The following is a 27,072-nucleotide window of genomic DNA, read 5'->3' as shown; positions in this document are numbered from 1 at the left end:
AATCATCATGACAGGAAGATATTCAGAGCCGGAGTAATAACATGCTATAACATGCTATATGTTGATATAATTATGTTATACGATTAAACATTTAAAAATGAAATACTACTTGCTTTGATGAAGATAAACAACACTCTTATATACATATTTTGAATGAATGGATTGTTTTTACATAGAAAACAGGAGACTCTCCTGAATCACCACCAGTTACAAGTATATTTATTCAAGTGTTTTATTGACTATTAATATTTGTATTGTATTATACTTATTAATTTAAGAGGTGAAGCTTGTGATACTGCTGATTCAAGTTCAATGTAAGACTTAATTTTTACATTATTAATCTTGTCAACGAAATCAATGATAAACCATTTGTCATCAAATGTTTTTTTTATTTTGTCAATGATAATGAAGACGAGACGAAAAAGGCGCATCATGAAGATTATTAAATGATTTTATTAAAGCATACTGTTGATGAAAATATGACAATAAAAATTATACTGCAAGATAGGGTGGATTAGGGTAATGTGGGACACTGACTAATGTCGGACACCTAAGCTCCAGTGTATTTATCTTTTCTTTTACAACATTAAAGTGAACATGATTGGTGTTGAATCTAAGCAGGGGTGTCAAGTGACTGAAATCACATGACTTTGTGGAAGTGATGTCATAAATGTGGGCGGGACATATGTCAAAAATGAAGTACCCCTTGTGAAGTCCACTCAAATGTCAATGACATAGGATTTAGACAAAATTAATGTTAAGGATATAAATCTGTTATAAACAAAACAATGTTCTAAATAGTTATCAAATTATGTTTGTGATGTATTTGTACATCAAATGTTACAATAATATTGTGAAAATGTGTTAAAATATTTTTCTATTTAAAGGTGCAATATGTAACAATTTTCATGTAATATTCGCCCTTTTTTTGCCAATGTGTGAACGGCTTCTCACGCAACTTAAAAAATGAGCCCTTCCCAGACTTCCTAGGTTGCCTATTAAAGCCTGTAGACTGATTTTCACGCGAAGGGAGCGGGTTGCTTTTGCTGGGAAAATCCAAAGGATGTGACGTTTATGCGCGCTCCCGAGAGCCTTGCCTCAGTGCTTCTCTTCCGCTATTCAACAGCGACAACAAACTGCAACACTAGGTAACGTTATCTCAGAAATGGAATCCAGCAAACCTCCGGTTCCCAGCACAACACCGACTCCTACACAAACTCTGAGTAAGCCAAAAAAACATTTATCTACTGAATCCCGTTTGGCTAAACGTGAACATGATCGTGGTCGAGCGAAAACTAGAGTGAACATTGGCAGGGCATTTGATTCCTGGAGGGACCTTCGTTCGGTTTTGGGGATCAAAACTGACCCTGAATTGGCGTTCTTATTGGACAGGTAAGCTTACATAACTGCAAAGCATGTGAAATAGAGTGCCATGAGGATTGATCAGTGTAATTTTAGCTAAACTACAATAACACATGAAATGAATGCTAGACAATGTTCAGGATAATGCAAAAAGCTCTATTCATTAGTGTAACGTAACTTGGTTATACAGAAAATATATACATTCTATTATTATAAAACAATAACGCATTGATATATCAGAATGACAGTTGTGATGGAATCACATCAATACTGAATTGTGTCAACATATTTATAATGTACAGTTTATTTTATAAACTGCTGCTGTCATCATCCACCAAATTTAGCTAACAGTTATAGATAAAGCTGGCTAGCTAACTAACACCAATATAGGCTATCGTATAAATGCAGTCAATGTATCATGCAAAGAAAAGTGATTACTTCAAACTACAGTCTCGCATAGTCAGACCTATATCCACACTTTGTTTTAGCCCTGTTCCAGCACTGGAGAGTCAAATATAATATACAGTCTCAAAGTTTGTAGTAAAACAATCGTAACTGTGTCATTTTAATTACACTTCCTCATCTGTCAGCATGATGCTGGTGAATCACGTTGTCTCTTTGTACATTACGTCATTGCTTTGGTCGATGCTCGAGTCCCTATGGAGTGTGTACACGAGCGAGAGCATGAGCAACAGGTAACTGGCAGCAGTTCACTTGGCCACAGGTGTCATTAATAAGAAGGGTTTCTGAATCTTACATACTGCACCTTTAAACAAATCTTTGTCGTCCCACTTTAGAAAAGGTTGTTTCGAAAGTGGGACAGCATGTTTTGACTATTGTGGGACAGTCAAATATACTACGTTATTCAATTGAGAAAATATGCATTAGGAAAGTTCAATGCCCTACATGTATTTTTGTTCAATTTTTGGGCTTATAATGCTGCAATATTATTTGTTTTAAGATCAGGATTCAAAACCTTGTCATGATTTGCCAGTTAGCTAGCTTACGGTTTAGCTAACTAGCTACCTAGATAGCAAAGTCAAAGAAATAGCTTTTAGTCACACTGACATAAAAAATATAACATGGCACATTTTTTTAATTCCATGCATAGAACAAATTCATTTTCTTATCCATCTATAAATCTATTCCTAAATGCAATGTATTACAGATTACAACGGTGTCCCAGATTTCATAACGATATAAGGTGTTGATATATTGTTTTGGCTTCATATGGAAATATGGTACACAAGTCAGAATTGCAAAAAGTGTCCCACATTACCAGTGGCGAATTCTCAGGGCCAGCAAAGCCTTCTCTGCTGTCCTAACATGCCAAATAAAGAAATATTTTTCATCCTTTCATTCTCAATCACCTTTTTGCCTATGTATTTTTAATCGCTTTCCACTCTTAATTAATCTACAGTGCATCCGGAAAGTATTCACAGCGCTTCACTTTTTCCACATTTTGTTATGTTACAGCCTTATTCCAAAATTGATTAAATTCATTATTTTCCTCAAAATTCTACAAACAATACCCCATAATGACAACGGGGAAGAAGTTTGTTTGAAATCTTTGCAAATGTATTAAAAAAAAAAAAAACAATGAAAAATAAATAAAAATAAATCACATGTACATAAGTATTCACAGCCTTTGCTCAATACTCTGTTGAAGCACCTTTGGCACCAATTACAGCCTCAAGTCTTTTTGAGTATGATGCTACAAGCTTGGCACACCTATTTTTGGGCAGTTTCTCCCATTCTTCTTTGCAGGACCTCTCAAGCTCCATCAGGTTGGATGGGGAGCGTCCCCATTTTCAGATCTCTCCAGAGATGTTCAATCGGGTTCAAGTCTGGGCTCTGGCTGGGCCACTCAAGGACATTCACAGAGTTGACCCGTAGCCACTCCTTTGTTATCTTGGCTATGTGCTTATGGTCGTTGTCCTGTTGGAAGATGAACCTTCGCCCCAGTCTGAGGTCCAGAGCACTCTGGAGCAGGTTTTCATCAAGGATGTCTCTGTACATTGCTGCATTCATCTTTCCCTCGATCCTGACTAGTCTCCCAGTTCCTGCCGCTGAAAAACATCCCCACAGCATGATGCTGCCACCACCATGCTTCACTGTAGGGATAGTATTGGCCAGGTGATGAGCGGTGCCTGGTTTCCTCCAGACATGACGCTTGCCATTCAGGCCAAAGAGTTCAATCTTTGTTTCTCACAGTCTGAGAGTCCTTCAGGTGCCTTTTGTCAAACTCCAGGCGGGCAGTCATGTGCCTTTTACTGAGGAGTGTCTTCCGTCTGGCCACTCTACCATACAGACCTGATTGGCGGAGTGCTGCAGAGATGGTTGTTCTTCTGGAAGGTTCTCCTCTCTCCACAGAGAAATGCTGGAGCTCTGTCAGAGTGACCATCGGGTTCTTGGTCACCTCCCTGACTAAGGCCCTTCTCCCCCGATCGCTCAGTTTGGCCAGGCAGCCAGCTCTAGGAAGAGTCCTGGTGGTTCCAAACTTCTTCCATTTACGGATGATGGAGGCCACTGTGCTCATTGGGACCTTCAATGCTGCAGACATTTTTCTGTACCCTTCCCCAGATCTGTGCCTCAATACAATCCTGTCTCGGAGGTCTACAGACAATTCCTTGGACTTCATGGCTTGGTTTGTGCTCTGACATGCACTGTTAACTGTGGGACCTTTTATAGACAGGTGTGTGCTTTTCCAAATCATGTCCAATCAACTGAATTTACCACAGGTGGACTCCAATCAAGTTGTAGAAACATCTCAAGGATGATCAGTGGAAACAGGATGCACCTGAGCTCAATTTTGAGTGTCATGGCAAAGGCTGTGAATACTTATGTACATGTGATTTTTTTTTTCGTTTTTTTTTTTTTTAATAAATTTGCAAAGATTTCAAACAAACTTCTTTCATGTTGTCATTATGGAGTATTGTTTGTAGAATTCTGAGGAAAAAAATGAATTTAATCCATTTTGGAATAAGGCTGTAACAACAAAATGTGGAAAAAGTGAAGCGCTGTGAATACTTTCCGGATACACTGTACAAACAAACAGAGAAAAACGAAAAGTTTATCCAGTCAGAATTTATTCCTTGATGCTTACATGCGAAGCATGACAACTGTTTCACAAATCACATGCCCAAAGCAGCGCGTTAGTTTGAGCTCCACCCCCTCAGGCCTTCAGAATTTCTACAGAATCCCTCAACAGTGCAAATGAATGAGAAACTAAAGTCAGACTGTCAGATTCATCAGCCAATCAGATTGATTTATTTGTTCTTGGTGGGTGTGATCTTTAGGATATGTCCCGGTCGAGGCCTTCTAGCTGGCCTTGAGTGACGCAATCACGTTTTAAGTAACGTAATTTGAAAGCGAAGAGGGCGAGATCTTGCTGACGAGTCGACTGTCATTACTGCTTCTATCGCCATTGAGACAGAGATCCTTATGGATTTAAAAACACAAGATGTTCTCCATGACCGTGTGATTGCTTCATTTATTAATCAGGAAAGGACTGATTTTCACTTCAAGCAAATAGGTAAGTGCTTTTTGCATTGTTATTGCAACATCAGGAGTTTTCTAAGTGTAAATTAGGCTGCTTGAGCATTCAGTGTCAGTTTTGAAAAGGAGTGCTGCATTCCATTCAACTCAGAAAGTCATATTTTACAACTTCCTACTAGGAAAAGTGCAATGGAATGCATCTTGAAGTCAGAATTACACCTTGTAGCCTTGTGCAGAAATTCTCAACTCCGATTTCGCTGAGATTCAGGTGCATGATGTCACACAAATATGTTGACACTCAGGGAGAAATACAAAGTAAGTGATAAACATTCACTTTATTAAGTAATATCGATAAATGAGTTCATTTCCACTTCACATGATATTAAAGCTTGTTTAACAAACGCCTTCAGAAACAGGTGTATAAAACATTATAATCTCTTTTAATAATCATACACCTGAAGCATAAATGCTAGCACTGCAGCATTGTTTATCAGTTGGGTTGCTAGGAGACATCTCTAATGAGAGTCAAACCCCTGCTAAGCGAACGGGAGCATTGCAGTTTTGTTTCCTTAAACGTCATCTTCCAAATATCGGGGAATGGAATGCATTTATGGTCGGAGATATCAAGTAGGAATATCCCACATCCAACTTGAATGGAACGCAGCATAACCGTGCGAGCAACATTTAAATCGCAAATATTATTAGATCGAATTTTCCAGGTATTATAGACCTCCTTGTTAGATTCATATGAAAAATTATAATTTTTGAATGCCTGTTCGGGAGACGTTCATTTCACAAACAGTCATGCTGCAGTTAAAATTAGGCTTGAACATTAAATGTCAATTCAAGTTCTGGCTTTCGTGCATGGACGTGTTTTTAAAATGTCAGTTGGTATTAGTTAGCTGCGACATAATGTATGATGCCCAAAAGCATAGGGTGTCATTTTGAAACTGTGTTTTCTTAATGGCATGAATCACACTGAAGGCCTAGACTTTTAATGCACGGCCCGCCACTGCACATTACCCTAATCCACCCTATTAACAGTGCAAGATATAAACAGAAGAAGAAACATCTTGATAATCTGTAAATAGAAGAAGATATTAGATATGGATTAATTGAATCCATTAATCCAGTGTGTTGGGCATTTTTCTGCTTGAGCTGCATGAGTTGAACTTGCTAACACCGGCAACATTTACTGCTTTAAAATGGGGTAAATACCTTATTCAAACACAGCCAATTTATACACGAGATTCATCAATATATCCACAACATTTCTGGAACAACTTACAACTGCACAACGCAACGAATGAAAATGTGAATTTGAATTAAATGACGCGCTAGTCAGAATATGCGTAATTTGCGTTGCATAATTTGCGTTGGGAATACACTTTTTCCATAAGAAACACACTACATGAAATGTTATATCCTTTCACATAAAATGAATAAGTCTCTAAAGCATGAAGAATTCAGAATACAGGCTAACTTCTAAAAAGTAGCTAATACTTCTGTCTATTTCAGGAGCTCAGGTTTTTCACAACAAGGACAGTAGGCCTATGTACATTTATACTGTATGTTTGATACATGTTTACATTAGAAAATATTTGATAAAATTTGGTCTGTTACAGTTTGACACTTTTTTTGTCCATTTTGCACATCATCATCAAGTAAAAGATTATCGTTGACTAACATTTTGTAATTTTTGTTAAAATTAATGAATATAACATGACGAAATATTGACTATTTTTAAAGGACATTTTTGTCAAAAGACTAAAACTGACTAAAACGAAAAAATAAAAAAATGAACACGGCAGTTGACAAAGCAAGTGAAATAAACCTAATAACACTTTAAACTAAAAACATAAAATGAGCAGTAATGGGGATAAAATATACTTTATTAAACATGAAAACAATATGTACAAGAAGTCAATTTCAGAAGTCATACGTATTAGTAAATATGCACAGTAACTTCCCCTGACAACGTACTACATCACGATCGGTAAACATATGTGAAACGTTCAATTCAAAAGCTTGACAACCCTACCAGACAACATACTGTATCCAATTCAAAGCATTATAGCAGGTAAACAACTTCGCCAAATGGATAACAGATAAACATCCATTCAGACTGCAGCGATGCCATCCTGAACTGTGTGATTGTGACTGACTGAACTAAACAGTGTCCTCAACCAGAACACGTGACAGCCAGCACTTCTTTCCTGTGTTTACGGACATGACGTCATGACGCAAAGAGGAACGACATAAGCCAGCGATTTCACGCCAAATCCGACCCGACAGCTCAAAATACAAATTATTTTTATAGGCTTACTGAAATTAATCGGGGTAAGGTAAGGACATTGTTTTGAACACTGATTGTTTATGTACTTATTCAATAATGCAGTGGTTCTCAACCTTTTTGACTCCAAGGCCCCCCACTGTCCAAGACGATATTTGAAGGCCCCCTCACCCGAAACTAGACGTGTCTGATTAAAATAATTCATCATTGATCATTTTTGATTCTATAAGTTTCAGAAAAAGTCTGTTTATATTTTGTAGTTGTACATCTTAAAGTATTTTTTAGCATTTTAATTAAGTTTAATTATTTTAATATTTCTTATTTTAAATTTTTAATTCAACTTCAATACTTTACTGCAATAATGGCAATTTATTAATTTTTAACCAAAAAATCTTACATAGTGTAGCTTTAAATATTGATATTTTTTCGCACCAAAAGCGATCGTGCCACTTTAGAAGACAGTAATTTAACAGCTGGTGTCGTAGGATGGCTTTTATGCTGACTGTCTGTGATTTTTAGAGCTCCAAAAGGAGAAATCTCCATTCACTTGCATTTGAAGTACCTACTGAGCCAAGATATTTTTCTTCAAATGTGTTCTGGTGAAGAAAGAAAGTCATACACACCTGGGATATCATGAAGGTAAGAAAATAATGAGAGACACTTCATTTTTGGGTGAACTATCCCTTTAAGGAAAGACAAGTTTCAGAGTGTGACAGAAAATATAAAAAAAAAAAATAAAAAAAAGTTTTTTATACCAACTACTTCCCTAATCTCCTAATACCCCACACGGTCAACCGCCAAATATTTCTCCAGAACTAACATTCTTAATGGGATGAAGAGATTACAACAGTAGATACATATTGGCCTATGGTCTTTGCAATAAAAAAAACCCTTGAAATCAAAATGCTTTTCAGTATTGTTCTGTTAGCTGTTTGAGGCAGTCTATGCTCTCATATTCAAATTTAATAAAGCACCATGATCACATGGAAAATCGACATGCTGCTACTGAAAGTTCATGAATCCTGAAATCAACACCTTTAAGCCAAATTACTGACAAGCGGCATCCCCCAAATGACAATTTAGTTATAGTTCAAGTGTAACCATATGTCCCACCAGCGCTACTGATAGGATGTTGCTTTAGCAGCCTCAGAGACACGGATTCTGGTCCCGTAAGAAACAGGAAGCAGTCGCGTTCACATAAACAACGGTGAGCGTGATTTGGTGTAACGATTGATAGTGAGACAAACAGACCCAAATGCAGAGGAACAGTTCAAAGGATTTATTTACAATAAATGTGAATAGTCACTGAGTAAGAATCCTCAGTGTAACCTCAGCTGACACGCTGCAAACTGGAAGACAATCACACACCCGCCACGTGGGCAGAGACTAATTATCCTCCGTGGAAGCTCAGCTGACATGTAGCAAACTAAAAGGCAATCACACACCCGACACGTGTGCAGAGGAGGAGTATCCTCCGTGAGAGCTCAGCTGACACACAGCAAACTGGAAGTCAACCACACACCCGATACGCGGGCAACCAACAAATACACGAGACAGGACCAACTAGGCAGAGAGAGTGAGGTTAGTTACTTCACATCAAACTACAATGCTCAAACACTCAATCAATGCTGAGCAACATTAAACATTCAACATTTAACAATCCAGCAAAGGTCATGACATACAAGGGGATTAAACTAGGCATGAACAAACAAGGAACAGGTGCTGCTCACCAGCTGAAAGTTGGCAAGATCAACGTTCTCATGGAAACAATCAGGGTTCCCATGAAAATGCTGATTCCGCAAGCCAGCGGCACCTGAAACACAAGGAAGAAAACGTCAACACGCTTTTAACAAAACAAACAGCAAGCGATGATGCCACATCAGACAAAAACCCAACCTGACAAGGTGACAGGATGGTGACATCACCGGAGAGCGCACAAAAAGAATGTACACGAAACAAGACACAGAGAGGGAACAATTATGCCATGGCCCCGTCAGTCAGAAACCCAACCTGACAAGGTGACAGGGAGAGTCAAAACAGAGAGTGGTTGGGAGCACTGGCAGTGAAAGGGAAAAGACCTCCATGGTCTTGAGCACTGGCAGTGACAGGTCAACAGCTTCTGTGGCTGTGAGCACAGGCAATGACAAGGAAACAGCCTCTGTGGCTGTGAGCACAGACAGTGTCAGGGTAAAGACCTCCGTGGTCGTGGGCACCGGCAGGGACAGGTCAACAGCCTCCATGGCTGTGGGCATAGACAGTAACAGGGGAACAACCTCTGTGGTCGGGGGCACTGGCAACGGCAGGGGATCGGCCTCAGTGACTGTGGGCGCTGGCAGCGGCAGGGGAACGGCCTCAGTGACCATGGACGCAGGCAGCAGCAGGGAATTGGCCTCAGTGACCATGGGCGCTGACAGCAGCAGGGGAACTGCCTCCGTGGCAGTGGGCATTGTCAGTGGCAGGGGAATGGCCTTCGTGGCCGTGGGTGTTGTCAGTGGCAGGGGAATGGCCTCAGTGACCGTGGGCACTGACAGCGGCAGGGGAACGGCCTCCGTGGCCGTGGATGCTGTCAGCGACTGAGAAGCAGGCGCCTGGCTCCTCCTCCACCTCCTTCGGGTGGGGATAGGTTCATCACACTGCAGCAGTGGCGGATCGAATACTCGGCATAGCTCCGTGGCAAATGCTAAGAACAATGCACAACAAGCACGTCCATTCTCCCACATGGCGGTTCCCCAATTTGCAGCCCTTCTGGTGAGGAGCAGGATGACGTAAGCCAACTTCATTCTATGTGATGAGAAAGTAGAGGGATGTGACGTGAAGAACAAGGAACATTGTGAAAGGAATGTGCCACAGGAACCAGCCTCACCTGAATACAGGGCTGGAAGGGGAATACGGACTTCTGACTTCAGAAACATGGGGAAAACGCTGGAGCCAGTGAAGATGCTTCCTGAGAGGGCCCAGCATTGGGACATAGGTGGAGCTGCTGTACAACAGAGGTAAGCTCGGCAAACTGCGAAGCCATCGTCTCCAGAACTCGGTTAGATGTGGAGATTTGATCCTGCTGATATTCCAGCAAAGCTCCCTGCTGAGAGAGGGCGGAGCGAAGAGTGGATTCCTCCGCTGGGTCCATGCTTGGCTGGATTGTTTGTAACGATCGATAGTGAGACAAACAGACACAAATGCAGAGGAACTGTTCAAAGGTTTTATTTACAATAAATGTGAGTAGTCACCGAGTAAGAATCCTCTGTGGAAGCTCAGCTTACATGCAGCAAATTGGAAGGCAACCACACACCCGACACACAGGCAACCAACAGATAGACGAGACAGGACCAACTAGGCAGAGAGAGTGAGGTTAGTTACTTCACATCAAACAACAATGCTCAAACACTCAGACAACACTGAGCAACTAGTAAATGCGACCAAAAATAATTGATTGCGACAATAATTCAAAATCTAGTCGCCTTTGGCGACAGTCAGGTTATGTGCGTTCATATGCGGTTTTGTCAGATATCATCTTGTGAGTTATAGACCTTATTCACGCTAGCGCCATTTTTGATTTTTAATGGGAATGACAACGAGGCTGTGAGGGATAGACTTACAGTCTCTTCAATGGGCTGTAGTACTGCAGTTTAAAGTGTTTTTGGATCTTTCTGTGGACAACACATTGATAAAATATCTGTCCAAGAACATTCAGTATACAAAGAACTCCAGACAACATGAGTTGTGGAAAATCAGATGTGATCTAGGAGCTTTTCACGCCACTTTTCAACCGTTCTTTTGTGATGATGAGCTCGCTGCACCGCACACAACAACAAACCCAGCATGAGAGTGTCATGACCAAATGACTCTTTTGAACTGGGTCTTTTTCATGAATCACCCGAAAAGAACTGAGGGTGTGAACTCAGGAGCTCAGGTTAGCAGTTTGAATCAGATTCACTTTCTCAGCGAACCAGCCGTCAGTGAGCTTACAACTTGGAGCGCAGACATTTCAAAATAAGAGTCCCATGTGTAACACTTTTTTTCTTCTTCTGGTAATTATTTATTGGGATTGGAATAGCACAATAAACTGCATCTGAGATTCAATTAAATTTGCACTCTTGTAGTCTCTGTGTCTGTGCCATCTGGTAAGAGTAAAGAAAGACTAAGGCAATATTATAAAACAATTTAAATTAATATATACACTGGCTGCAGAAAGTTTGGAATAATGTACAGATTTTGCTCTTATGGAAAGAAATTGGTACTTGTATTCACCAAAGCTGCATTCAACTGATCACAATGTATAGTCAGGACATTAATAATGTGAAAAATTACTATTACAATTTGAAAAAAATGTTCAGAACTTCTTAAACTACTTCAAAGAGTTCTCATCAAAAAATCCTCCACATGCAGCAATGACAGCTTTGCAGATCCTTGACATTCTAGCTGTCAGTTTGTCCAGATACTCAGGTAAAATTTCACCCCCGCTTCCTGTAGCACTTGTCATAGATATGGCTGTCTTGTCGGGCACTTCTCACACACATTACAGTCTAACTGATCCCACAAAAGCTCAATGAGGTTAAGATCCATAACACTATTTTCCAATTATATGTTGTCCAATGTCTGTTGTCCCACTGTGACCTTTTCTTTTTGTTTTTCTGTTTCAAAAGTGGCTTTTTCTTTGCAATACTTCCCATAAGGCCTGCATAAAGTCTTCTCTTTACTGTTGGACATGAAACTGGTGTTGAGCAGGTAAAATTCAATGAAGCTGTCAGCTGAGGACATGTGAGGCGTCTATTTCTCAAACTAGAGACTCTGATGTACTTATCCTCTTGTTTAGTTGTACATTTGGGCCTTCCACATCCCTTTCTGTCCTTGTTAGAGCCAGTTGTCCTTTGTCTTTGAAGACTGTAGTGTACACCTTTGTCTGAAATCTTCAGTTTTTTAGCAATTTCAAGCATTCAAAACAATGACTGACTGAAGAGTTTCTAGAGAAAGTAGTTTCTTTTTTGCCATTTTTGACCTAATATTGACCTTAAGACATGCCAGTCTATTGCATACTGTGGCAACTCAAAACAAACACAAAGACAATGTTAAGCTTCATTTAATGAACCAAATAGCTTTCAACTGTATTTGATATAATTGCAAGTGATTTTCTAGAACCAAATTAGCAATTTAGCATGATTACTCAAGGATAAGGTGTTGGAGTGATGGCTGCTGGAAATGGGGCCTGTCTAGATTTGATCAAAAATGACTTTTTTCAAATAGTGATGGTGCCGTTTTTTACATCAGTAATGTCCTGACTAAACTTTGTGATCAGTTGAATGCCACTTTGTACCAGTTTCCTTCCGAACAGCAAAATCTGTAGATTATTTCAAACTTTTGGCCGCCAGTATATATATATATACACACACACTATATTGCCAGAAGTATTCGCTCATCTGCCTTTAGACGCATATGAACTTAAGTGACATCCCATTCTTAATCCATAGGGTTTAATATGACGTCGGCCCACCTATAACAGCTTCAACTCTTCTGGGAAGGCTTTCCACAAGGTTTAGGAGTGTGTTTATGGGAATTTTTGACCATTCTTCCAGAAGCGCATTTGTGAAGTCAGACACTGATGTTGGACGAGAAGGCCTGGCTCGCAGTCTTCACTCTAATTCATCCCAAAGGTGCTCTATCGGGTTGAGGTCAGGACTCTGTGCAGGCCAGTCAAGTTCTTACACACCAAACTCGCTGATCCATGTCTTTATGGACCTTGCTTTGTGCACTGGTGCGCAGTCGTGTTGGAACAGGAAGGGGCCATCCCCAAACTGTTCCCACAAAGTTGGGAGCATGGAATTGTCCAAAATCTCTTGGTATGCTGAAGCATTCAGAGTTCCTTTCACTGGAACTAAGGAGCCAAGCCCAGCTCCTGAAAAACAACCCCACACCATAATCCCCCCTCCACCAAACTTCACAGTTGGCACAATGCAGTCAGACAAGTACCGTTCTCCTGGCAACCGCCAAACCCAGACTCGTCCATCAGATTGCCAGATGGAGAAGCGTGATTCGTCACTCCAGAGAACGCGTCTCCACTGCTCTAGAGTCCAGTGGCGGCGTGCTTTACACCACTGCATCCGACGCTTTGCATTGCACTTGGTGATGTATGGCTTGGATGCAGCTGCTCGGCCATGGAAACCCATTCCATGAAGCTCTCTACGCACTGTTCTTGAGCTAATCTGAAGGCCACATGAACTTTGGAGGTCTGTAGCGATTGACTCTGCAGAAAGTTGGCGACCTATGCGCACTATGCGCCTCAGCATCCGCTGACCCCGCTCTGTCATTTTACGTGGCCTTACGAGTTGCTGTCATTCCCAATCGCTTCCACTTTGTTATAATACCACTGACAGTTGACTGTGGAATATTTAGTAGCGAGGAAATTTCACGACTGGACTTGTTGCACAGGTGGCATCCTATCACAGTACCACACTGGAATTCACTGAGCTCTTGAGAGCGGCCCATTCTTTCACAAATGTTTGTAGAAGCAGTCTGCATGCCTAGGTGCTTCATTTTATACACCTGTGGCCATGGAAGTGATTGGAACACCTGAATTCAATTATTTGGATGGGTGAGCGAATACTTTTGGCAATATAGTGTATATATATACAGGTGCATCTCAATAAATTAGAATGTCGTGGAAAAGTTCATTTATTTCAGTAATTCAACTCAAATTGTGAAACTCGTGTATTAAATAAATTCAATGCACACAGACTGAAGTAGTTTAAGTCTTTGGTTCTTTTAATTGTGATGATTTTGGCTCACATTTAACAAAAACCCACCAATTCACTATCTCAAAAAATTAGAATATGGTGACATGCCAATCAGCTAATCAACTCAAAACACCTGCAAAGGTTTCCTGAGCCTTCAAAATGGTCTCTCAGTTTGGTTCACTAGGCTACACAATCATGGGGAAGACTGCTGATCTGACAGTTGTCCAGACGACAATCATTGATACCCTTCACAAGGAGGGTAAGCCACAAACATTCATTGCCAAAGAAGCTGGCTGTTCACAGAGTGCTGTATCCAAGCATGTTAACAGAAAGTTGAGTGGAAGGAAAGAGTGTGGAAGAAAAAGATGCAGAACCAACTGAGAGAACCGCAGCCTTATGATTGTCAAGCAAAATCGATTCAAGAATCTGGGTGAACTTCACAAGAAATGGACTGAGGCTGGGGTCAAGGCATCAAGAGCCACCACACACAGACATGTCAAGGAATTTGGCTACAGTTGTCGTATTCCTCTTGTCAAGCCACTCCTGAACCACAGACAACGTTAGAGGCATCTTACCTCGGCTAAGGAGAAGAAGAACTGGACTGTTGCCCAGTGGTCCAAAGTCCTCTTTTCAGATGAGAGCAAGTTTTGTATTTCATTTGGAAACCAAGGTCCTAGAGTCTGGAGGAAGGGTGGAGAAGCTCATAGCCCAAGTTGCTTGAAGTCCAGTGTTAAGTTTCCACAGTCTGTGATGATTTGGGGTGCAATGTCATCTGCTGGTGTTGGTCCATTGTGTTTTTTGAAAACCAATGTCACTGCACCCATTTACCAAGAAATTTTGGAGCACTTCAGGCTTCCTTCTGCTGACCAGCTTTTTAAAGATGCTGATTTCATTTTCCAGCAGGATTTGGCACCTGCCCACACTGCCAAAAGCACCAAAAGTCAGTTAAATGACCATGGTGTTGGTGTGCTTGACTGGCCAGCAAACTCACCAGACCTGAACCCCATAGAGAATCTATGGGGTATTGTCAAGAGGAAAATGAGAAACAAGAGACCAAAAAATGCAGATGAGCTGAAGGCCACTGTCAAAGAAACCTGGGCTTCCATACCACCTCAGCAGTGCCACAAACTGATCACCTCCATGCCACGCCGAATTGAGGCAGTAATTAAAGCAAAAGGAGCCCCTACCAAGTATTGAGTACATATACAGTAAATGAACATACTTTCCAGAAGGCCAACAATTCTCTAAAAATGTTTTTTTTATTGGTCTTATGATGTATTCTAATTTTTTGAGATAGTGAATTGGTGGGTTTTTGTTAAATGTGAGCCAAAATCATCACAATTAAAAGAACCAAAGACTTAAACTACTTCAGTCTGTGTGCATTGTATTTATTTAATACACGAGTTTCACAATTTGAGTTGAATTACTGAAATAAATGAACTTTTCCACGACATTCTAATTTATTGAGATGCACCTGTATATTAGGGTTGTGCGGTATACCGGTACTAATGAAATATTAAAACGGTATGATATCATCTTGTTGTTAATTTCAATACCACAGCAGAAGGATGTCATTTAATGAAATAATATAGTCACATGCGCTGCGTGCCACAGTATAAATAAGAGGCGCCTCTCTGCCCTGTCATCTCCTTCACACACACACAGGCACGCACACGAATACACACACAAACACATCACACACTACTACTGCTTGATTTTCATGCAGTGTGTCCAATAGTATCCAACTGCAGAGCCACAGATCGGTGTGTTGAATGTTTTAACGGCTGTGATCTCTCAAATGAACTCTTTCTCCATTGCAGCGAGTCGTGGGAAGCTTGATATAACGATCCCTTCACAAACAGAAAGAACTTCAAAAGATCTTTCAGAATAAAAGTCCCACTGAAATGAGAGCTCTATCCAACCGGATGCGTGAAATTGAGGACATTACGACTACTTTATAAAAAAATTTTACAACTGTATAAAAGTGCAATATTCAAAGCATTCACAATAATACTCATAGTAACACTAATATAATATGAAATGGTTATATTCTTAGTATTATTACCTGTAAGCAATATCACATATGCAAGTGTACTGAATATCAGCATGTTGTGATTCAGCCATGGCAGCCTTTTGCCTCAGGTAATCAGATTGTTTTCAATTAATGTTTTCATTAATACCGTAATGCTCTGTTGTGCATCTTTTTTTTTATTATTATTTGATTAAAGCTGTACAGTATGTATTTGATTAAACACAATTAGATCATAAGATTTAATTAAAACATTTAACATGGAATCCAAAAAAAATTAAACAGAAAAGGCATAATTTGTATCTATAAGACTTTATGCAGTTCTTTTAGACAAATAATTTTGTCATTTTGAAGGGGCAAGTGAAAGAGAATTTTACTTGCCTGGCGGGAAAAGAAGCCTGATTAAAACTTCAATAACAAAAAAATAAATAAATAAACAGCTATATTTGTGATATAGCCTAGGCCTGTGTCACTTATTACAAAGTTTATAATCTTATTCTGCAGTTGAAAATAATTGAGAGCGCATAATTTTGTCATTCGCTAATGCTCTATTAGTTACGTGCTGTTTGACTGACAGGTGGGTGGCTTATGTGTGTGTGTGGGCTTTACACGCGCGTGTTCTGACAGTGCTCGTGCTATGCAGATATGCGCCTAAATGGTAAAATACATTTCAAAATTCTGCCAAAATGCCCTTCTTGGTGAGATGTTCATATAAACACAGAAAGTTATGTATAAAGTAAAAGTAAACAGTGGGGAGAAAAGCAGATTTGTAAGTAGGACTTGTGACCTAATAACAGACCTGCCGCTGTCTAGTGTGTCCTTAGTATTAATAAAACAACCATTAAAATGAAAACGAGAAAACCACTCACTGGCTGGATAAAATTAGCAGTATAAAAGTAACTCTAGTATAAAACTATTAATGTATTATAATCATACAGGGAAGACCAGTAATAGTTTGTCAAATTAATTTTGAATATTTACTTGAAAACTTGATACTGTTAAAACTCTAAAAGCTGTTTAATTTTTAATTTATTCTTTTTTATCCCCTTTTCTCCCAATTTGGAATGCCCAATTCCCACTACTTAGTAGGTCCTCGTGGTGGCACGGTTACTCACCTCAATCCAGGTGGCGGAGGACAAGTCTCGCTTCTGAGACAGTCAATCCACGCATCTTATCACGTGGCTCGCTGTGCATGACACCGCGGAGACTCACAGCATGTGGAGGCTCATGCTAATCTCCATGATCCACGCACAACTTACCACGCGCCCCATTGAGAGTGAGAACCCCTAATCGTGAGCACAAGGAGGTTACCCCATGTGACTCTACCTTCCCTAGCAACCGGGCCAATTTGGTTGCTTAGGAGACCTGGCTGGACACTCAGCCCGCCCTGGATTTGAACTCGTGACTCCAGGGGTGGTAGTCAGCGTCAATTCTCGCTGAGCTACCCAGGCCCTAAATGTTTTCTTAATTTGTGTTTTTTATAGTGTTTTTCATTTGTTTCTAGTGATTGATTTTCTATTATTATTTTAATAATGACTGTTTACTACTCTTGAATAATTACTTGAGAACTTAAACAATTAGCCTATTGCATAATTAACTAATGCGTTAGTGTTAGGCTATTATTTGTTGTGGTATTTAAACTGGTCATTTTTTCCTCTCCAGACAAGTAACTTTTTTACTTGGACAAGTGAATGACCAATTTACCTGTCCGAAGGACAAGCACATCAAAATGCTTAATGTCGAGCCCTGTTATATGCAAGGGCGTATACCAATTTTGCACCCTCCCACTAAATCATAAATACCACCTGTCTCCGGCTAGCAATAGCAAGCAGCAAAAAATTCTGGTATATCTTGGATTGTGGTAAAGCTCATACTTATTACATTTATTGATTGATCTACTATATTTCCTTACCCAACCTTAAATTGATTGTGAAGGAAGGGGTTTTGCCTGGGTGTGATATACACTATAGCATACTGGTTATCTACAAAAAGGGTATAGGCCTTTTTGATATGTCCTGCCACAACTTCATGTTTCAATAGCAAAGAAAACTGTACTCCTTAAACCATTTCATGGGGACTTTAAGAGTAAATAATGATTCATCAAAATGTATCATGTCTGGGAATTTGCACCATCCAAAGATAGTTTTCACAGTTTTGGCAGCGGATGTGCTACTATGCTGAATATAAATCGGTTACTTTTCTTTGAGGAAATTCCATTTTTGCACCCGTTGCAAGGTCCACTTCTTCTTGACATAGGATGAGAAGTGTTTGGCCTATATGCTAACTTACTACACACTCTCCTGGTGAAATCGTAAGGATTCACATGACTTTTCTAAATTTGGCTAATGCGTATGATATCGTACGACTGCACTCGTATGAATTCATATGACTTTCACTACAGCCAGTGATGTCGCTGGACATCGTTTCCATCTAATATGCGACACTTACTTGTTTCTGTCACACACAACAGCTTCCTATCATGTTTACACACTCTACTGATCGGTTAGGTTTAGATAAGGGGTTTGGGTAAGGGCATAATGTTAATAAGCATGTCCTTAATGCCACTTCTGCATCAGACATCCGGGCATTTGCACGAGATGAAATCGTACAAATTTATACAAACGAACTCATACGAAATCATTAGTACCGGTCGGCCAATATTAGCCTTTCACCGATATATCGGTATCGCCGTATATTTTACCGATATGCGCAGATATGAAAACATTTTTTCAGAACAAATTATGCAAATATAAAAAAATGCTTTAGAATTGGTGTCATTACGTAGTTTGTCCATCAGAACGCACTCCGACTCCACTGTTTACAGAGCTGACTCTGAGCTGACAGTGGCTCTGCAAACAGGGCGGACTTAAGCAGTGCAGAGTTGAGCATTCTCTTCTCGGTAAGCTGCTAACTAGTTTGTAAAATACATACTGGAAAGTTATTAAACAATGACCCCATCATTTTCCCTTTTCAATATAACTAATATAACGTTAACCCTGTCCCTGACAACTGTCAGTCATGTCTGTTTGCTGTTAGCCAGATATAGTTTGTCAGTGCAGTCAGTACTGTAGCAGATTGAAAGCTAATGTGTAAACATGTATTCACCAAACTGTTTTGTTCAGGATTCACAGTTTGGTACCCCCTTCAACTGAACAATTCCAGTCATTGCATTTATAAAATGTAATATTTAAAAGTCTGGTTTTCCACCGTTGAAAGTTTCCCCTGAACTTGTATAGCAGAATACGGTGTAAAACCGCTGCCGCTGTTTATCTCTTGTCTCAGCAGGTGTAAATGCTTCTTGTCTTACAATCTGCCCATAACTGACTGACAGTATTAAAATAGTCAGCATTTGACTGATACTAAACAGTACTGGTGTTTATTTAGCTATTTATTTTATTTGAATTTATTCTTTATTTTAATGGTCAGCATTTGACTGATACTAAACAGTACTGGTGTTTATTTAGCTATTTATTTTATTTGAATTTATTCTTTATTTAAATGGTCAGCAACTGACTGATACTGAACATACAGTACTGATGATTTTTAAGCTATTTATTGTATTTTTATTTATTCTTTATTTTCCCAGTGTTCATTTCTAGAATTTGTTGACAATGTATAATAATAATGTCAAATATTCTTTGATAAAAATATTTAAGAAAGCAGCCTTCTGAGTACCTTTGCATAGTCATATCAGTGCAAAATCGGTGAACAATCCACATAGAAAAGGTCAGTTTTCATTCCAGCTCAAAAATTAACTATATTGGCCACCATATCGGTAATCAGTGAATTTTCCCCCTCTAAAATCAGTATTGGTCTCAAAAATCCCATATCGGTCGGGCTCTAGAAATCATATGAAATAGCCAACTCATAAAATATGTACGAAATTTCATGAGACTGGGTTGTAACTTAACACACCGATACATGCACCAAGCAAACACTGTAGTCTGATATTTTAACCATAAGTCAAGTGCAGAGAGATGAATATACAAATCTTTGTCATTCCAGAAAGCAAGACATCCAAAGAGCTTCTGCTTGATTTAGGGTACAATTATTGTAAATACAGTTGCACTATGATCAATGATTCCAATGCTTACTAAAGGTAGCTGACTCGTGTTACTATTCAATCGTGTTACTATTCAAACATTTTTGCAATATATTTTTATGTGGCTAACAGTATATCTCATATCAGTTTCCTGGTGAAATGAACACTAGAGGTGCTACAATGTCTTTTATTCAATTTCACACAAATCACATTTTTGAAATTACATTTCAAACATTAAACATTTAGCCTAATTTTCACCCTGTTCCTCAGATAATGCTATAACAAAAAATAAAATAAAATAAAAATAAAATAAATATATATATATATATATATATATATATATATATATATATATATATATATATATATATATATATTAGTGCATGACTTGTAACATGATACACTTTAATGTTTGCATAATTAACTACATTTACAAGCTTGTTAAAGTGTGATCAAATTGTGCTGTATCTAAACTCAAGATTGTTGCAATACTTGCAATACAACTGTACTTGCAATACAAAGAACCTGGGTACGAGTCCTAAAGAGCATGCAAGTTGAAACAAGCCCAATTTTGTAATCTTCACAAATTATGTGAAATTTAAAAAATTGAGAAGGGGGATTTTGAAGTCACGTGGTGCCATGTGAGGGTCGGACGTGTGAACGGTGAGCTCTGCGCACTTTGCTAGTTTTTAACACTTTTTGTGTCAGAAACCGTTGAGATTCTATACACCCTGTTCCATAACTGTTCTATGAAGACAATGTGTAAAAGAATTCAAAATCCTCAGGCTCTGGAGACATTAAAAGACAGTTACGTGCTCAAGCTGATACCCCAGACAGGGCCGCAGATCAGGGACTCAGTTTGGACAGTGCGGCAGGAGAGATTCAGTGTCAACTGTCGAGCATGTCAGCAATGCTGGCAAAATTTGTTGCTGACTTGGAGGATCTTGCTGTAATACGTCGATCGATCACTGCCATAGAGAAGAAATTCTCTGAGTTGGTTACAAGAGTATCAGACATCGAGAAACGGATCCATTATCTGGAGTCATCGGAGAGGGAATTAGCTGCTAACCCGCTAGCGACCATGACAGACTTGGAACGTGCTTGGGAAAAGTTGGAGGACTTAGAGAATCGTAGCCAGTGAAACAACGTCTGAATTGTTGGAATTCCTGAGAATGAAGAAGGCTGACATATAGTGAAATTCCTAGATAAGCTCTTCCCGAGTCTGCTCGACATAACAGGCCATAAGATGGAAATCGAGCGAGCTCACATGGTTCAGACTTGGAGATCCGCTGAGGGAGACAGGCCCCGATCAATTCTGGCCAAATTTCTGAGATCATCCGATAAATATCTTGTGTTACGCAAGGCGAGGAGTAAAGGAAGGCTTTCTTGGAAGAACCACAGCATTTTCTTGTTCCCAGACTTTGCAAACTCGACAAGAGAGAAACATGATCGATTCAAGGAATGCAAGAAATTCTTACATCAACGTTAGGTTGCTTTTGCTCTGAGGTTCCCGGCCAAATTGAGAATAGATACTAAGGATGGCCGCAAAATATTTACATGCCCACAGTAAGCGATGTCCTTCATAAAGTCAATGGAATAAGTAAGTTATTGTGTGATACTGTTTATACAGCCGAGTGGACCTGACTCATTGAACATTCACTTGACCGTCCGAGGAACTGAGCACCTTTGTTCCTTTTTGTGCTGGTTCCGCCTAGTGGCTGGAGTTTGTTTTGTGGAAGAACACACCTCCGGAACAGTTATGTGGATGAATCTACACGTCTTTGTGTTTATCCAGCCTATTTGCTGGAGTTTGTTTTATAGATTATTTTCTGTTGTGTAATTCTGTATTACAAAATTTGTACAGAAGCACCGGACTTGAGCAATCCGATGGCAAATTTGTCGCGGGGGCTCTCATAGGCATACATGGACTGTTTGAGTTTAGAGGGATGGACGCCGGTTGGCGCTGTCGTGTGCGGGGTTAATGTGCAAGTTTATCTTTTTCTGTTTGTTTGGTTCAGGTGGAAGTTCGTGGGTTTGATTGTTGCACTAATGTTGGAATGTGGTCTTTATAATCTTGTTTTTGACACACAATCTATTTTTTCCTAATATGTCAAATGTTAATATGAGTGGATTGTCTCTCTCCACGTGGAATGTGAATGGGTTGGGGCACCCCATAAAAAGAAGGAAGGTTATTTATTTTCTTAAATGTAAGAAATATGATATTGTGTTTCTTCAAGAAACACATCTTTCCCCGCAGGAAGCTGAAAAATTTGGGAAGATATGGGGTGGACATATTTTCTTTAGTGCTGGCTCAAGTAAGACCAGGGGAGTCATTACATTGATAATGATAAATTAGGAAGAGTCATTATTGTTTTAGCATAAATTCAGGGGCAAAGGTTGATTTTGGCTAATATTTACGCACCTAAAGTTGATGATCAGGGCTTTTTTATAGATCTTCAAGGGATGCTGCAAGCCACTGGCACCCCTCATGGTATAATATTGGGAGGAGACTTACATTTTTTGATGGACTCAGTCCAGCAAAAGTGTGTAAGCCCCCTACAGCAACACTGACGCTTCACAGGATGTGTAAAAATCTTGGTCTTAAAGATATTTGGAGACTTCTGGTAGGGACTATACATTTTTCTCATCAGTCCATAAGATTTATTCTAGAATAGATTTTTATATATATATATATAAGTCCCTCATTTCATCTGTTGTGGATTGCTCAATTGGAAACATCTTAGTCTCAGATCACGCCCTGGTGAGTTTAGAGGTGTTGCCACATATGGAGAAAAAGAAATCATATAGTTGGCGCTTCAATGTATCCCTTTTGTAAAATCCTGAATTTCAAACAAATGTTAAAAGCTGAAATCAAATGTGTATATGGAGACCAACTGGTCCTCAGTATCCTCTGTGGGCGTGGCTTGGGAGGCACTTAAAGTGGTTCTTAGGGGTCGGATCATACAGTATGCCTCATTCATCAAAAAGTCCAAAGCAAGAGAACTCGTGGAGTTGGAAGGGAATATTAAAAGTGCAGAGACAGAGCTGAAGCGCCGAATGTCATCTGATGGCCTCAGAGAATTGACCCGATTGAAATACATATATAATACTATTCTGTTGCGGAAGGTGGAGTTTTGGCTATTCAGGTCAAGACAGTCATACTTTGAGTCAGGGGACAAAGCAGGGAAGCTTTTGGCTAGATATATAAAGCAGAGAGAATCTTTTTCTATCATTCCCTCAGTGAAATCTGCTGGGATGTGCCGCCAACCATGACACAAGCTCAGATCAGTCTGATCCTTAAAAAGGACAAAGATCCAAGTGAGTGTAAGAGTTACCATCCAATTTCCCTGATCCAGCTAGATGTTAAAATATTGTCAAAAATTCTGGCTAACCGATTAAGTTATGACATCTCTTATACATATAGATCAGGTGGGGTTTATCGGGGCCGCAGCTCAACGTTTCATAAATATCATGTGGTCAGTGGCGAATGATCAGACTCCGGTCACTGCCATCTCACTTGACACAGAAAAGGCGTTTGATATGGTAGAATGGGATTATCATTTTAAGATTTTGGAAATGTACAGGTTCGGGAATACTTTTGGATGGATTAATTTATAGACACCCGGTAGCAGTGGTACAAACAAATGGATTAATTTCAGATTATTTTACTCTAGATAGGGGCACCCGGCAGGGTTGCCCTCTTTCCCCATTACTGTTCTGTCTTGCCCTGGAACCATTAGCAGCCAAGATAAGAAAAGATGATGATTTTCCAGGGGTGGTGGCAGGAGGTATGGCACATAAGCTTTTGCTTTACGCAGATGATATTTTATTATTCATCTCCGACCCCACTAGATCTATGCCTTGCCTCCACAGAATTATGAATTCCTTTTCTAAGTTCTCAGGATACAGAGTCAATTGGTCTAAATTTGAAGCTTTGGCTCTGACAGCGTACTGCCCAATAATGGCTTTTCAGTCGGGCGCCTTCCAGTAGCCCAAACGGGGCATTAAGTATTTGGGCATTTTATTACCAGCAAATCTGTCTGATTTAGTGAGAGTTAATTTTGACCCCTTAATAAAAAGGTTCGAGCGATGTGGGCAGGTGGGCTTCATTACATTTATCTATGATTGGGAAGGTTAATGTTATTAAAAATGAGTTGCATTCCAAAATGTATCTACCTGCTTGCTTATTTCAAGCAATTTGATAGCATAGCGAAGTCCTTCATTTGGAATGGTAAGCGTCCCAGATTACATTTCAATAAATTACATAGGCCAATTGACAAAAGTTGGGCTAGGCCTACCCAGGATTTTGTTTTATTATTATGCATTTGGTCTCAGACATCTGGCTCATTGGTTGCTTCCACCTGAGAGCCCCTCCCTGATTTTGTATTGAACAGGAAGTTCTTGCCCCTATTTTGCCATTGCAAAGCCTTTCTATCAAACTAACCAGAGAAGTTACACCCTGTTATCTCGCATTTGCGCTCGGTATGGACAAAAATGTCCAGAGTGTTTAATTCTGACATTTATTTAAATGTTGCCTCAAGCATATGGCTGAACCCCAAATTATGTACAAATAAGTCCCCTTTTTGCTGGTCAGAGTGGATCGTGAGGTGGGTTACTACACTCTGTGACCTATATGAGAGTGGAGTGTTGAGATCCTTTGCAAATTTGGTTCAACATTTTGGGATTCCCAGATCTCAATTCTATAACTATTTACAGCTGCGCCACCTGCTCTGTACTGTTTTTGGGAGTAGTTTACCCCCCCCCAAGATACTCTGGGAGTGGTGATTACTGCTTTTGGAAAAGGTCATGAGGCATCAGTGTATTACTCCCTGCTAATTCAGAGTCAGGGGGACAGATCTTTAACTTCTATCAAAAGAGTATGGGAGAAAGATATAAACTTGGTATTGGAGGAGGAATTGTGGGCTAAGATTCTAAAAAAAATCAAGTCTGCATCTAGAGATGCAAGGGTGTGCCTTATGCAATTCAAGATTTTACATAGATTCTACTGGACCCCCTCTAGATTGTATAGGCTTGGTTTTAAAGACACACCCACCTGCTGGTGATGTCAGTCAGAAGATGGAGACACAACCCATGTCTTTTGGGGATATGTGAAGATCCAAGAATTTTGGTTGAAGATTCAGAGTTTTATGTGTGAGGTATTGGGCACTCAAATTTTATTTTGCCCCAGACTCTGTATTTTAGGCGATGGGGCGGTCATCGATATAGAGAATAAGCACATAAAAAACTGGGTCCTAACTAGCGTTATGATCGCCAAACAGATAGTTTTAAGGGTATGGAAGTTGGCTGGAGCGCCCCCATTTCAGGAGTGGTGTTCGGAGATGGGCAGGGTGGCAGCTTTTGAAGAGGCGTCATCCAGAAGACTGGGTAATTTATACTTGTTTGTGGGGAAATGGGGCAAATATCTGGTGTTTTTGGAGGGCTCTTGGGGAGGGACAGTGGAGAGAGAGGTGTAGTGGATAATGTGTGTGATTATTATATATTTTTTTGTTTTATTTTGTTTTGTTTTTTTGTTTGTTTGTGTGTCTATAATAATGTGACCACTGGGGTATTGTTGTTGGTCGGGGTGGGGGGTTAATATTGATTCTGTTTGTATATGTTTTGCTTTTCTTTGTTTAATAGATGAATCAATAAAAAAAAATGTTAATCATAAAGGGGGATTTTGAAGAAACAAGCTTTTCCAGATGAATTGAGGTATGAAATCAGGTATAAATCTACTTCATCTAAATGCATTCAAATATTCAACTCGCCAAACCAAAGCAGTAAACTCAGCCAACTGATATTTTTCGGCAATACATTAGGTAACAATCAAAATAGGAAATCTTCCAACAGGTTAAAGCCAAAGAGTAAGGATAGAGACTGATTTTTAACCCAATTAAACCTGAAAAACAACCAGCAGGGACTGAGTCCTGTGTCCAAGTATACAGTAAGTCTGAATAAATAAATAATAAAAAAAAGATGCTCTGCTGTTTCTTGATCACAACATTTCAAATGCAAAAAAGAGCCTAAAGTCTGTAATTTACACTGTTATTATGCAATCTCAGTTATAAAGCCTGTTATATTGTCCCTTACCCAACATTAAGCTTACATAAATGATGACCCATTCAATTTACACTATGATCTAGATGGGCAATCCATGCAGGCATGATCATCCTGCACAAACTAACAGGTTACCACATTAGGAACCCATCTCAATCTGGATATGACTGAAAATATATAAGCTACAGCAGCGATACAATACGAGGTGTAAGAAATCACCACGTCTTCCTGTATGCTAGACTCCAAGCCTTACCTGCATACCATAAAAGGAGAGGGAAGGACAGGCAATAAGACATTAATCGAATGGTGTGAACTCAGTTGCTGCATGCGAATGACTGTGATGGCAGAGGTTCATGGTTTTATCCAATGGTATATAATCTGATATGACATAATAATACGTAAGTAGGTTTATATAGACTGGATTCACCAGGGTTCACGGTTGATTACAGTTTAAACCATCTCAAATGGGTAGAGATTAATTGTGAATATACAATAGCACAATCCTGCTGTCTATGCCACACTAGCAATGATTTAACTATGACTTCTCAGAGAGAAAAAATAAGCCTTAAAAAAAGCGCTATAAATTGCAAAACATGCCACTGTTTGCCTTATGTCCCACTGCTTTAACAAATGCAATTTAGATTTGCATATGTATGTGTATATATATACACACACACACACACACATAAGATGCCAATATATACATAAAGAATATCAATTATTTGAATCTGTAGAGGTGGCAGGCAAACTCATTGAATAGGCACACGTTTCTCACATTTAAAAGCATATATCTGAGCCAGAAAAAGTTTAGCAAATTCTGTCATTGCACTTATGTATAAATGACCCCTAGTTGAACTAAGCATGCACCTGGACACTTTCAATAGACCCACTTGAGACCACAGATCTGTGCAGAAGTTAGTATATGGGTAAGATACCAATGTTGCACAATGCATGCACTCAATGGTAGAAGTTCCACTTGGACTGCATTGCACTATGTGATCCATAAGTTGCTTTATTGTTTCCACCTGTGCTAGTCATATAAATGCATTTATACACCACTGTG

General features: G+C 39.6%; 1 protein-coding gene across 2 annotated transcripts in view; it reads right to left on the bottom strand.

Moving 5' to 3' along the window:
- LOC127434742 (CYFIP-related Rac1 interactor B-like) overlaps positions 1–27,072 on the bottom strand; it is a 103,259-nt gene that overhangs the window by 75,838 nt on the left and 349 nt on the right. The gene's annotated exons all lie outside the window — the stretch shown is intronic.

This window comes from Myxocyprinus asiaticus, chromosome 44, assembly GCF_019703515.2.
Source record: "Myxocyprinus asiaticus isolate MX2 ecotype Aquarium Trade chromosome 44, UBuf_Myxa_2, whole genome shotgun sequence".
In the NCBI taxonomy this organism is placed as follows: Eukaryota; Metazoa; Chordata; class Actinopteri; order Cypriniformes; family Catostomidae; genus Myxocyprinus; species Myxocyprinus asiaticus.
The sequence above is the reverse complement of the archived record's forward strand: the minus strand, read 5'-3'. Positions and strand labels throughout refer to the sequence as shown.